Source organism: Camelus dromedarius, chromosome 2 (assembly GCF_036321535.1).
Source record: "Camelus dromedarius isolate mCamDro1 chromosome 2, mCamDro1.pat, whole genome shotgun sequence".
NCBI classification, from domain to species: domain Eukaryota; kingdom Metazoa; phylum Chordata; class Mammalia; order Artiodactyla; family Camelidae; genus Camelus; species Camelus dromedarius.
In genome coordinates, this window is record NC_087437.1 from 8,087,115 (window position 1) to 8,101,872 (window position 14,758).

The 14,758-nt window shown below is 41.0% G+C and overlaps 1 long non-coding RNA gene across 1 annotated transcript in view; it reads left to right on the top strand.

Annotated features, from left to right (window-relative positions):
• The first annotated feature begins 5,498 nt into the window (after positions 1-5,498).
• The window catches only part of LOC116158271 (uncharacterized), a 59,919-nt gene continuing 50,659 nt past the window's right edge, over positions 5,499-14,758 (top strand). The window contains exon 1 of the long non-coding RNA XR_004142542.2: positions 5,499-5,575. This is a non-coding gene — a long non-coding RNA (uncharacterized LOC116158271). The remainder of the gene's footprint in view (positions 5,576-14,758) is intronic.

Sequence of the window (14,758 nt, forward strand, 5' to 3'; positions counted from 1 at the left end):
CAATGAATCCAAATTCAGGGACATTAGCCTGGATAATTTGAAAATGTCAAACAAAAAAAAGAGAGCGATTAAGGGGCACAGCTACGAACAGATTGCATGATCCTTGGTTTAACAAACAAAAAAGTAATGTTGGGATAGTTGGAGAGACTTGAATGTGAACTGTATATTAAATAATAATATCGAATTAAATTATCTAAGTTACTTTTCTTGAGTGTGATTATTGTATCGCAGTTATGTAGGGATGTTAGTCTAAGTACACAGGGGAGAGGTGTCGTGCTGTGTGAAACTTACTCTCCTACACTCAGGTGCATGTACAGAGATAACTTAAACACACTCAGAGACAGAGGAAAGAGTATGCAGATGTGGCCAAAGGTTAACTGGTGATCTAGATCAAAGGTATAAGATATTTATTACAATGTATTTTCAACTTTTCTGTCGGTTTTATATTTTTCAATATAAAACGCCAAGGGAAAAAGACCAAAAGACTGACATTTCTTTTTGATATTGAGGAAGAAGGAGATTGAGAAAGGATTTGGAGCAGTAGAAAATTTGTCAAGGAGCATGGTAAATATTCAGGACAGAAAGCACTTTACCTTCCAGGAGCTTCTCAGAGAAAAGTGATGCCAGGTCCCTCGTTTGTACTAAAGGGCCTTTCCTCTCTGCCCCAAGCATGTGCTAGGTCATCAGGTGTGTAGGTACTTTACGAGTACTTCTATGTGAGGGCATTGCATACGGTCAGTCAGTCTGCAGAGGAGGCAGGGCAGGCATTACTGTGTTCACCTGACAAGTGAGGAATCAGAATCTAAGAGACTGGTTGTGTTCAGCTCCACTTACTACAGTGAGTATATGGCAGAAGGAGGTCTTAATTCCCGCCTCCCCTTCCATCCTGGCTCAGTATTTTTCCCCACAACAGCTGCTATTCACAATACCATGGCTATTCATACATTTCACAGACTACCATTTATTGCAGGACAACCATATGCTCAGTATTATGGGTATAAAGAAAGAAATAAAATACTTGTTTAGAAATATTCATAGAGCATTTGTTCATTCCATAAATTCTTATTAGGCTCCTATGGGCCAGATACTGGACTGTGTGCTGGGGATACACACCAGTAAATGAGACCCTTTGGGGAGCACTGTCCAGTGAGAGGGACGGAAGCTTCCTGTACAACGAGGAACATGCCATCAGGGTGGAAGTCACAAATGCTCTGCCACAAGAAGGAGCAGCACTTCTACTCTGACCATGATAATCATGCTTTATTGGAATTTCCTCCTTTAATACCCACTTTCCCCATGAGAGCATCTTACCACTGTATCCCCAGCCCTGAGCACAGGTCCATAAACAGAGGAAATGCTGAGTAAATATGTGGGAAATATTTATTAAGTCTTTAAGCCATTTGGAGTCTATTTTTGTGTATAGACTGAGGGAGTGTACTAGCTTCATTGGTTTACATGCAGCTGTCCAGTTTTCCCAGTACAACTTGCTGAAGAGACTGTCTTTTTCCATTGTATGTTCTTGCCTCCTTTGTTGAAGATTAATTGACCATAGTTCTGTGGGTTTATTTCTGGGCTCTCTATTCTGTTCCGTTGATCCATATGTCTGTTTTTGTACCAGTATTGTGCTGTTTTGATTACTGTAGCTTTGTAGTATTGTCTGAAGTCTGGGAGGGTTATTCCTCCAGCTTCATTCTTTTTCCTCAGTATTGCTTTGGCAATTCTGGATCTCTTGTGATTCCATATAAAGTTTAGGATTGTTTGTTCTAGTTCTGTGAAAAATGTCCTGGGTCATTTGATAGGGATTTCATTAAATCTGTAGATTTCCTTGGGCAGCATGGCCATTTTAACAATATTGATTCTTCCAATCCAAGAGCATGGGATATCTTTCCATTTCTTTAAGTCATCTTTAATTTCCTTAATCAGTGTCTTATAGTTCCTCATGTATAAGTCTTTCACCTCCTTGGTCAGATTTATTCCTAAGTATTTTATTGTTTTGGATGCAATTTTAGAGGGATTGTTTCTTTAGTCTTTTCCTGCTATTTCATTGTTAGTGTAGAGAAATACAGTTGATTCCTGTATGTTAATCTTGTATCCTGCTCCCTTGCCAAATTCTTTTATCAGCTCTAGTAGTTTCTGTGTGGAGCTTTTAGGGTTTTCTATATATACTATCATGTCATCCACATATAGTGACAGTTTTGTCTCTTCTCTTCCAATTTGGATCCCTTTTATTTCTTTTTCTTGCCTGATTGCTATAAACCTCCTAGAAGAAAACACAGGCAAAACATTCTCTGACATAAATCTTAGCTATGTTCTCCTAGGGCAGTCTACCCAGGCAATAGAAATAAGAGCAAAAATTAACAAATGGGACCTAATTAAACTTAAAAGCTTTTGCACAGCAAAGGAAACCATAAGCAAAACAAAACGACAACCTACAGAATGGGAGAAAATATTTGCAAGTGATGTAACTGAGAAAGGTTTAATTTCTAGAATATATAAATAGCTCATACAACTTAATAACAAAAAAAAAAAACCAAAACAACCCAATTCAAAAATGGGCAGAAGACCTAAACAACCAATTCTCCAGTGAAGACTTACGAATGACCAATAGGCCTATGAAAAAATGCTCAGTATCATTAATTATCAGAGAAATGCAAATCAAAACTACAATGAGGTATCACCTCATACCAGTCAGAATGGCCATCATTCAAAAGTCCACAAAGTCCACAAATGATAAATGCTGGAGAGGCTGTGGAGAAAAGGGAACCCTCTAAACTGCTGGTGGGAATGTAGTTTGGTGCAGCCATTATGGAAAAGAGTATGGAGATTCCTTAAAAGACTAAAAACAGACTTACCTCATGATCCAGCAATCCCACTCCTGGGCGTATACCCAGCAGGAACCCTAACTCAAAAAGACACCTGCACCCCAATGTTCATAGCAGCACTATTTACAATAGCCAAGACATGGAAACAACCTATATGTCCATTGACAGATGACTGGATAAAGAAGTTGTGGTATATTTATACAATGGAATACTACTCAGCCATAAAAAAGAATAAAGTAATGCTATTTTCAGCAACATGGATGGACCTGGAGAGAAAGAAAAATACCATATGATACCACTCATATGTGGAATCTAAAAGAAGAAAAATGAAGACACTGATGAAGTTATCTACAAAGCAGAAACAGACTCACTGACATAGTAAATAAACTTACGATTACCAGGAGAAAGGGGGTAGGAAGGGATAAATTGAGAGTTCAAGATTTGTAGATACTAACTACTGTATATAAGAGAGAATCAACAAGTTTCTTCTGTATAGCACAGGGAACTGTATTCAATATCTTGTAGTAACCTATAATGAAAAAGGGTAGGAAAACAAATATCTGTATGTGTATATATGACCGAAACATTATGCTGTACACCAGAAATTGGCACAACATTGTAAACTGACTATACCTCAAGAAAAAAATAGATAAACAACAAAGTCCTACTGTATAGCACAAGGAACTATATTCAGTATCTCGTAATAGCCTATAATAAAAAAGAATACTAAAAGGGAATATATATATATATAATATAGATCTAAATTATTATGCTGTACACCAGAAATTAACACAACATTGTAAATCTACTATACTTCAATAAAAAAGGAAAAAAATAGGAATAATGAAAAAATTTTGATTGTCATTCTAAAGAGTATAATCCAAATGCACAGGGTGTCACAGGGCTTTCTGTACAATATATGTTACATCCTCCTCAGGTGCTCAAACACAATATTGTAAATCAACTATACTTCAGTAAAAAATATTTTTTTAAGGAAAATTCAATTTGAAAACAACAACAACAAAATAGAGATATGAATTGACCAGATCAGGAGGTTAGAGCTACAGCAAAATCAGAATCCAAACTGGGGCCATGATCTCCATGTTCTTGCCACATAGAGGCTTTCTACTTCCTGCAGATTAGAACCTCCCAAAGTTTCCCAGTTTGGCTAGAACTTAACTGTTCACTCCTCAAACCTGAATCCTTTGAAAGCTGAGTTCCCTCCTTTGTCAGTTATCACACGTTTATGCATTCTTCCAAAAAGGAAGGGATGAGCCCAGCTCTTTCTTCCGACTTCCCCATTCCAGTATAGAACTAATCATATTCAGATATTGCACCAACTCCTTCAGACATCATAGAATAAGGTAATGCTTATGGTATAAAACACATTTGATATATTAATACATTAATGCATTTTCTGAAGTTTAACATTACTTACTAAAATCTAATACCCAAAGCATGGATTGAAAAGGAAGGATGAAGTTAGTTAAGACAAAGGAGTTATTTACTAGTGTTTCATTTTAGGAAGCAAAGACGACTACCATTTCTTTTTTTTTTTTTTTCCCCTGTTTTTGGCGGGGGAAGGTAATTAGGTTTGTTTGTTTGTTTGTCTGTTTAATGGAGAAACTGAGAATTGAACCCAGGACCTCATGCATGCTAAGCACGCACTCTACCAATAAGCTCTATTCTCCCCCCATTTCTTTTCAAATAAAGAAAAACAAATGAGTTTCCTAAGACAGAGTTGATGATCCAGAAATGATCTAGGATAATAATAATAGTTATTTGCTTGAGGCTTTCCATATAAGGTATATGGTATTATGCCTTTTAACAAATGGGGAGATCATAGCTTGGAATGGTTAATACTTGCCCCCAAGGTCATAAATCTACAAAGTGATGAACATAAGATTTGAATTCAGGTAGTCAGATGCTTCTAGTGAAGGAGAGAATTTCAAAGCAGAAAATGATGACTGGTTTCTCATTGCAATGAAAATATATTCCCTTTAAACCATGAAATAACTCATCTGTTCATAAATGTAGGTAATTGTGATACACCTTGGGAGGATGTGGCCTTAAAACTTAACACCTGGCTCACGTGATATGCTGGAAAACTTAGCTGTCAGTATTGATTAGTCAGAAGTCATTTCCTTAACATTTTATATCTTCTGAAAGAGATAAGCATCGAATGCTTAAGTCAAGTGCGTTATTTACACAGTGATTATGCACATTTACTTGGATTTATAGCTTTTTTCCTTTATAGTTTTTTATTGACCAGTACATAGACATTTATTAAATGATGTTTTGAATGGATAGATGGATGGATGGGTGGATGAATATTGCTGACTCTCTGTCTTGGGCAGCTGTTTAAGATCTACTCTGACTGGGTATTGTGATTTTGGCTATTTCAGTTATCTTTTGCTGCCTAACAAGTTACTCCAAAACTTAGTTGGTTAAAACAATAACAGTTTATTATTTCTCGTGATTCCGTGGGTTGAGGGAGCTCAGCTGGGCCGTTTTTCTTCTCCACATGTTGTTGGCTGGATCACTCATGTGGCTGCATTCAGCTAGGAGCTGGGTTGGGCTGCCTCTGTGTTCCTCCACGTGGTTTATCTCTCAGCCGTGTATCTCATCCTCTAGGTGTTCTCCAAATGGACTCTCACTGCAGCAGAGCATCCTGGACATTCATTCAGCATGGCAGCTGGGTGCTGGAAGAGAGAATTCCAAGAGGACCAGTCCCGAAACGCAGACTCTTACAGGTAGTCTTATGGTCACACCCAGACTCACTGTGGGAGGGGAAATACAGAACGTAACTCCAGGAGCTATGGCTCACTTAAGCCACTGTGCAGAGTCTGCCTCACTGGCTAACTTGTTTCCCCTTCTGATCTCTTTGAATATGAACTGGTCTAGAAAAGTGGAGTTGTAATGGTTAGGATGCTTTCAGTTAGACTTAACAAAAACCCACCTCAGACAAACTAAAGCAACAAAATAAGCTGACTCATGTAATTGTAAATTCAGGCATAGGTGGATCTAGGTGCTTAAATATTGTACTCCAGACTCTCTTCTCCCTCTCTCATCTCTGCTTGATTCCATGCCAGCTTTATTTTCTAAAAGGCAATTACCATGTGATGAAAAAAAATATCAACCATCCATATTTAAATTGTCTTCATACCTTACAAACTCAAAAGGTGACAGCTCTCTTATGACTTCAGTTTCCCAAAAGAGACATATTTGCCCACAGTCCCCAGACAGAGGGGAGGTTTCCTGCCACATCAGTCTGTCTGTGGAAAGGATCCCTTTGGTCCCTTTTTCACTAAGACAACAGCTGTTCAAGTCATTATCGCTGCATAACAAATCACTAAAAATTTAAGTGGCTTAAAATAACATTTAAAAAATCATTTTATTATCTCATGGTTTCTGTGGGTCAGAAATTCAAGACTGGCTCCACTGTGCAGTTCTGGCTCAAGATCTCTTCAGTGGCTGCAGTCATATGGTGACTGGAGCTGGAAGTGGGCAGGTGGGAGGGGGGAGGCCAGCAGGAGCAGATGGGAGCCGACGAGGCATCTCTCTCAGTATAGTTTCAGGGCTTCTCCATGTGCTCTCTCCACGTGGGATAAGTGGGGCCTCTTCATAGCATGGTGGCCTCGGGGCGGCTGGACCGCTTACACTGCAGCACCAGCACCCAGCACGAGTTTCCCAACAAGCAGGTGGAAGATGCTTCACCTCTTCTGCCCTAGACCTGGACATCATGCAGCATCACTTCCGCTGACCAGCTCCATTGGTTACAAGTGAGACATACAGGATTCAAGAGAAAGGGAGTCAAACTCCACCTTTGATGAAGGAGACGAGTTTCTACAAAACCACGTGGACCGAGAAATATTCTTATGACCATCTCCAGAAAATACAGTCACCACAGCAGCCCTTACAGGGCCCTGGCTGGATGTAGGAGCCTCAGTTCTAACGTGCCCCCTGCGTGGGCCCAGGTCATCATCACATTGTGCTGCAGACAGGTTTCTCTGCTTTCAGATGACCTTTGTTTTAGGTTAAGCAACTGTGGGTCTCCATCTCTTGTTCTAGAGCTATGGTTGAGTTTTTTTGCTGTTCCCGTGTCCCCTCCATCAGGCCCATGTGTTAGTAGCAGGAGGAAATACAGTCTTAGTCTAGTCCACCTGTCCCAAGACTGAATTTCACCTCTGTTCTTTGTCTCTGAAATTTTTGGCAAAAACTTCCACCAAATTTAAATCAGGTTACTCTCAATCTTTTAACTTGAGAAAATAAAACATATGAAACTCTTAGATTTTCTTTTTAGTTCTCTTGTCAAAAGTGAATCCAGATATAAGGAGTATGAGTTTTGAGCAAAATAAGCAAAACAGAGTCCCACAAAAAATAGGAGAAAGTCTTGAAAGCAAGCAGCGAGAACAGACATATGACCTACAAATAAACAGCAACAGTCCGAAAGCAGTTATTTCAAAAGTAACAATGTAAACTAAAATACAGTGAGTATTGCCAGCATGCTAAGTGACAATAATTATCAATCAATCAAAATTCCATATCCAACTACAACAGCAGGTGAATGAAAATGAAAATGCCATTGAGGATACAACCAAGATGGTGGAGTAGGAAGACCCTGAACTCACCTCCCGCAGACACCCCGAAATTACAGCTCTCAGAGGAACTATCTATGAGAACGACCTGAAGACTAGCAGAAAAGATTCTCCGAAACTAAAGATGTAAAGAAGGAACCACAAAGAGATGACTAGGAGGGGCAGAGACACGGTATAGTCAGAACCCACCTCCCCCAAGGGGGCGACCCCAAAACAGGAAGAATATTACAATTGTTGAGATTCTCCCCAGGAAGCAAGGGGCCGGAGCCTCACACTGGGCTCCCTGGCCAGAGGTCCGGCAGCAGGAAGATAAGCTTCCAGAACGTCTGGCTTAGAAAACTAGTAGGATTTATGTTTGGGAACTGGAGGGCTGTAGGGAACAGAGGCTGCTCTCAGAGGGCACGTGCAACACGTCACATGCGCTAAGCCCCAATCCAGAGGCCATCATCGGAGAGGAGCCTGGGTCAGACCCAGTTGCTGATCTTGGAGATCCTGCCAGAGAGGCGGGAGGCAACTGGGACCTCCTTGGGGATGAAGACGCTGGTCCAGCCATACTGAGGGGCTTATTCTACCGTGGTGACATCAGCACATTTTGGAATCCTCCATCTCGGCTATTAGTGCCGGGGCATCCTCGCCCACCAGCATTGGCCTCACACCCTCTGGGCCACACAGCCAGCCGTGCAGAAACCTGGCCCCAGGCACATCAGGCCCACAGTCACTGCAGGGGGCAGGGCCTCAGTGGATGGCAGAAGGGTGGAGCCAGGATTTTCACTGTTGGAGTGGGTGGTTATAGACAAGCAAGGAAAGAGGTCTAGAACAATCTCTGCAGTAATAGATCAGTCAGACATCTATATAACTCATGTTTAGCTCATTGTGGATACAGACATTTACACAGAGAAATATCTGCAGATATGTGTATATACACAGGTTAATATACACATGTATATTTGCTTGTTCTATGAGCTACGAGGGCATAGAAGCAGAGGTACCCCAGGAGCAGCCAGCACACTTAGTGCCCAGAACTTGGTTTCCAGTAGCATTCTCTGCTACAAGGGCTGGTTAGGGCTCCTTGGAGAAATGGCTAATTCTATGACCGGGACAGAAAATATACAAGATGAGCCTGGAGCATCTTATAGTGACACAAAATTTTTAAAGTGCTAAAAAAGAAAGAAAGACGGACTAGAAAAAAAAGAGTGACAAATAAAGTAGTATGGGGTTATAAGCCAAAGTATAAAACAAATACCTATGATATAAATAAATTATTAAATAAACATATAAAGGGGGCGGGGAATAGACAAATCTCCCATACAGAAGAACTGCACTTAATTTATGTTGACCCTTAAAGAGGTGCAACATAACTTGCCACTTCTCAGGCGTAGGCTGCACGTGGTGACTCCCTGCCGTAGAGAGCAGTATGGAAGAGGGGAAAAGAGTAACTGGACAGTGGAGACAGTTGAAAACACTACCTGAGCCAGGTGATCGGGGTTAACACCAACAGTGATAAATAATGTGGAAAGTATGTTCCTTAGATGTGTCGTGATGAGGATGACTCTTTACCTCTGTGATCTCCCACCCCAAAGCACGTAACTGCAGGCTAATCGTGAAAAAAAAATAAGACAAATCTCAATTAAAGGGCATTCTGCAAAATAACCCGACCAGCATGCCTCAGACTGTCAAGGTCATCAGAAACAAGTCATGGCTGAGAAGCTTTCACAGCCAAGAGGAGCCCAAGGAGACACGGCAGCTAAATGCCCTTTGTTGTCGTGGACAGGATCCTGGAGCGGAAAATAGACATCAGGTAAAAACTAAGGAGATCTGAATAAAGGACGGACTTCCATTCATAATAATGCATCAGTATTGGTTCATTCATTGTAACCAACCTTAGTTAATTATTAAGTCAGTAAGAAGGGAAACTGAGCACAGGGGGGACTGTCTTCACAATTTTTCTGTCAACCTAGAAGAGTTCTAAAGTTCAAATTTTATTTTTAAAAAGAAAGTGAGTGCTACCAAAGAGGGAACATGAACACACACGGGCAGAGAGCAGGAGTGTAAATTCCAACCAGGAGGGCGCATCACAGAGAGCTGGTCTACATAAAGCAAAGTCACAGAACTGCCAGAAAGCTTCAAGCTTTGTCACTCCAAGTGTGACCCCTAACCAGCAACGCTGTATCACCTGGAAGCGTCAGAAATTTAGGACCTCGGGCCCTACCCCAACCTACCAAGTAAAAATCTGCATTGTAACAAATTCTATGGGTGATTAATATGCATAATAACATTTAGAAGGTGCCAGCTTAGTGGCTATCAGATGAGATTGGCTGTTCATCCTCTGTCCTCCCCCAGCCCCACCTCTCCCCAGCAAAAAAAAACCTATAAATCTCAAAAATTCTGTTTTTCTGATAGACATTATTTACTACAAAAGTTGATGAACTTACCAAGGAGTCTAACTGTGAAAATATTTCTAACAGGACAAATTACAGGCTGGATCTCTGGATAAAGACAACACTTTCAGTCTTAATATAAATTCTGTACTAGTTAACAACCCCTCAAACAACTTTGAGAGCTGGCTGGGGAGGGGGGTTCCTTTTAAAAAGGATAAGTATTTACCGATCGGTTTGAGGTAAGCTCACTCTGGGAGAGAAAAAGGCTTCCCCTCTGCCGGGATGAAGGTGTGTTCCCCTGTCTACCGAGTGGAAAATCAGGCAGAGTAATTACAGGTGGAACAAGGACTATACGCTCCCGATTACTCTCAGGAAACATTTCTGAGTCTAAATGCACTTTTTAATTAGCTCTTCCAATAGCATCATGCTAATCGGCTAATTTGGAGATGATATGAGACCCCGTGTGCTTTAAAGAAAATCTGTTTGTTGATATATTTATTTGCACCTGAGACTGTCTTATTGCTGGCAGGACAGATATTATTAAAACAGAATCACCTGCTTATTTTAACCAGATTTTTTTTTAATGAACAGACATGAATTGGATTATCCCTCGGGTTTCAGGAGGAAGTATGAGCATTTTGAGTGATGGGAAATTGCCACTTAGCCAGGAAATAAATGAGCTTTAAATAGATCCCATTATTTTTTACAAGGTTATTATTGTAAATGTTCCATAATAGAAGAAATGCCCTTCAAGTCTATCCTCGTTATTGGTTTATGATTGGGGTGTTAACCTCTTAACTAGCCCAGCTCTTCACATCAGACCACAGTGAGTTTTCAAGTGGTTATTACATAAAATAAAATTACCTTTTATTGGTCCACATAATATTTCCAACAAGTTTCTCCATTTGTTAGCAATGTTGTGAAGAAAATGTATTGAGGTTATTCATCTGCGCTAGGAAACAGTGGCTTTTTAAAGCTTTTATGAGTTTAACATATTTTACTATTCATCAGACCATCCTGAACTCTATCAAAACATGACTTAGGTGAGAACACGGTGTTATATTGGGATATTTATTTATATCTCACCTGAATATTTCACACTGCTTTACCCGTTTCACTAAGAGACGGCACTTTATAACCCAAACCAACTGTAGCTTACTATTTGAAATGTTCCTTTCCAGTCTAATTACTGCCACTAAATAATAAAAAACCTGGGTCACCAGGGATTTCGGTAAGTGTAGTGGTAAACAGTCTCCTCCCTCCAGCTCCACATTCTCCTATTTTCCGGAAAGCGTTACTGAGCCGCTGCCCTATTCTGCGCTGCGGGTTGAGCGGCGTCGCTAACTTTAGAAATGCTAGGGTGCCCCCTACCGGTGCAAATGGGGAAGCACGCTTCTCCGCCGTTCTGTTCAGAGAGTAAGATTCTTCCAAAAAGAACACTTAAGTTCAGATAAATGATGGTTAGTCGCGTGGATGGATGGATGGATGGATGGATGGAAGCATAAGGACGGATAATAACCCTACCTAAGGATAAATTTAAAATTTAGGAGCGGAGCTACTTTAATGTTCAACCTGGTCTAGAGAGCCATTGGTGAAGAGGGGGAAGGAGGTTGAATATTACATGACCAAAAGTACCTGTGTATGTGCAATTCTCATCATGATTTCAAAGGGACATGTAACCAAGATCACTCTCTGAGCCTTTCGCTGTCACCTTTTTTTTGGTAATGTCAGCATCCCTATAGGTGATCCTTCTGCTTAACCCCAGACTTCTCACTTTTTGAACTCCTCTCTTTCTGTGATCTTGTTCTCCACCTACTTCAGTGACTCAGGCCCATTGTCTCGTCCTAACCATTATTACCAACAACTCTACCACATCCAGACTCACAGGCAAGCATTCCATTCTCCGATCACTAAGTCCTATTTTCCTAGCTTATTTCTTTGTGGTGCTTCTTCACAATTCTTTGACCCACTAGAATGGTTCAATCCATCCACTCTGCCATTTTTCACTACCATTTCATTTCTGAACTCCCTCTTTACCCACCTTAGTTTCCACAGTATGTCACCAGGATCACTTTCTTACACGCACTCAGGTCTTTTATCCCTTCCGCCTACCATCTTACTCACCAGGTGAAATTCCAACCCAAGCTAAATCCAGACCTCCACTATTCCGGATCTGAAGTTCAGGGGTTGCATATGGAGAAACTAAAGATAAACACAAAACCGAGTGATCAATCTTGCCTTACATTTATAATTTCCAAATTCAAGAATTTTACTATATTACTGACAAATTGGACTTCATCAAAATTCAGAACTTCTTTAAATTTAAAAACATCTACAAAACACAAAGCTGATAAAAGACTTGTATCCAGAATACATAAAGAACTCTCGAAACTCAAAAATAAGAAAACAAATGTCAATTTAAAAAAGGGGGGCAACATATTAAAACAGACACTTCGCCAAAGACGGTATAGACATGGCCAATGAGCCCATGAAGGGTGCTCAACATCACTAGTCATCACAGAAATGCACATTCAAACCACAGTGTGCCATTACTGAGCACCTGTTAGGATGACTGAAATTAAAAAAGGAAAACCGACAATACCAGGGTGCACGAGAATGCTTGAAAATTGCTGGAGATAACACAAAATGATTCAGCCATTTTGGAAAACAGATTTGCAGTTTCTCAGAAAGTTAAACATAGACTCACCATGTAGCCCAGCAGTCTTACCCATAGGGATTTCTCAAGAGAAATGAAAACCTATCTTTACACAAAATCTATACATGAGTATTCATAGCAGCTTTATTCAGAATTGCCAAAAACTGAAAACAACTTACCCAGTGAATGGATCAACAGGTTGTAGTCCAGCCACAAAGTGGAAGACTGCTCAGCGATAAAAAGAGGGTACCACTGACCTACTACAGTGACATGGCTGGATCTCAAAAGCATTGTACAAAGTGAAAGAAGCCAGTCTCAAAAGGCTAGCTACGTATTCCATGATTCCATGTATAGGACATTTTGAAAAAGGCAAAACTGTGGGGACAGAGAACAGATCAGCTGTTGTAGGGGCTGGAATATGAAGGGGGAACGAGAGAATTTTGAGATATGGTAGACCAGTTCTATACTTTGTGCTGGTGGTTGCACAGGCTGAATGCATTTGTTGACACTCATAGACTCACACACTTCAAAAGAGTGGATTTGAACAGATGTAAATCCTATCTCAGTAAACATATTTAAGAAGTGATACAATTGATCACAACCTAGAAAACAAAAAATATATAGAAATAAATCTAATATCTCAACATGGAAACTAAAGAGCACTTACTGAGATGAGGAAAGGCTAAATAAATGCATGGATATACCATATTTATTGCGTGGAAGTCAAAACATTATCAGAATGTCAGTTCCCCAATTGATCTTTAGAGTCACTACAATCACAATAAGAATCCCAGCAGATTATGTGTGTGTACGTTTAAAAAAAAAATGGGGAGAGTACAGCTCAGTGGTAGAGCGCATGCTTAGCATGCGTGAGGTGCTGGGTTTAATCCCCAGTACCTCCATTTGAAAAAAAGTAGAATGAGGAGCTCTGCTCAAAGAGAAAAGTGCTAGGCAGGCCATGATGGGTATTCTGAATGACCTGAGCAATCAGCCAGTGGGGATTGTCAAATCTGCCAAAATCAACAATGGACACCTAGTTAAGAAAAGTAAGAATCGTGGGGCCGAGGGCAAAGTCAAGAGGTCAACGTGATGATTATACTAATTGATGAAGAACAAGGGGGTACTTACAAGTGGGTGGGATGAGCTATGACCTATTCTAGGCCTTCTGATATTTTCTGAGCTAAAACGGTGCAAGGTACTCACCTGCCTGCTATCTCCATAACCATCGAAACCACCTTACAAGCTGAGAAGGAGGCCCTTGTTGCTTCTTTGTCAGTAAGAACACAGCACAGCTTCGTAAGGTTAGGTGTCTTTCCCAAAGTCACAGATGCAGTGAATGACAGATTCATTTTTCATGTCTAATGCTCCCAATTTGCTCCTCAGAAGGGATCTGATTGATGAACCAAAATTGCTAAGCCTTGTAACTCTCTGCAGTCAGACTTAGTAAAGCACAAGGTCCTGCAGACTGTGTCATCCTAGGGACTGTGGTTCCTGCAGATGGGAATCAAGAGGCCAGCACCCCACATCTGATGCAATACAGCTTAGGAAAAGGGTGTCATTGTAACAAAAAGCAGCTGTTTGACTCCAGGAGTCTGTGTGGGGCAACACAGCTGGGTTCACAGGCGGGCCGCTCGCTCTCTGCTGAGCCCTGCATGATTCACAGGCTAAAGGCTGCTTCTTCAGTCACAGGACCATGTATGCAAATGGCATCAAGCAAACAGCAGAGATGCTGGCCTTAACTGCAGATACACTAGAAAGTTTCCAATTGCTCAGATGTTGGGGGGGGGGGACTTTATTATAAAGCCATAAGGAGGCCTTGGTGACACCACAAGCTGGGGAGGTGTGCTCAGCCAGGCTTCTGTAACCAGCAGAGGTGGCCGCAGGGTGCAGCCTGCTGCTCCTTGACTGCATTTCAGTTAGAACATGAGTCTGCTTGTTAGTGGCAGTGACCTCAGCTTATGGCAGATTGCCAAGACCCAGTAAGCAGCCGCTAAGGCAAGGATTCAGTCCTGGAAAAGAGTCTTTCCACGTACATAAACCTTTTAGGCATTAGGAGATGAAACTTTTAAATGGTTAAGTCATTCAGATGCCTTTTTGCCACAGAGCTTGGAAAGAGCTTTTAAACAGGGCTTACGCAGATAGGCGTCACCAGGTCCCTGGTCCCAAAGCCACCCTCCATCAGCCTCACCTGGACTCATGTGGCTCAAGGGTCACCCCCACCATATACCCCGTGACTCTAGACTGTTTAATTCATTGAAGGAAAAAGCCTTCACAGGAGGTAGGTTTCTGAATCGTAAGTAATTC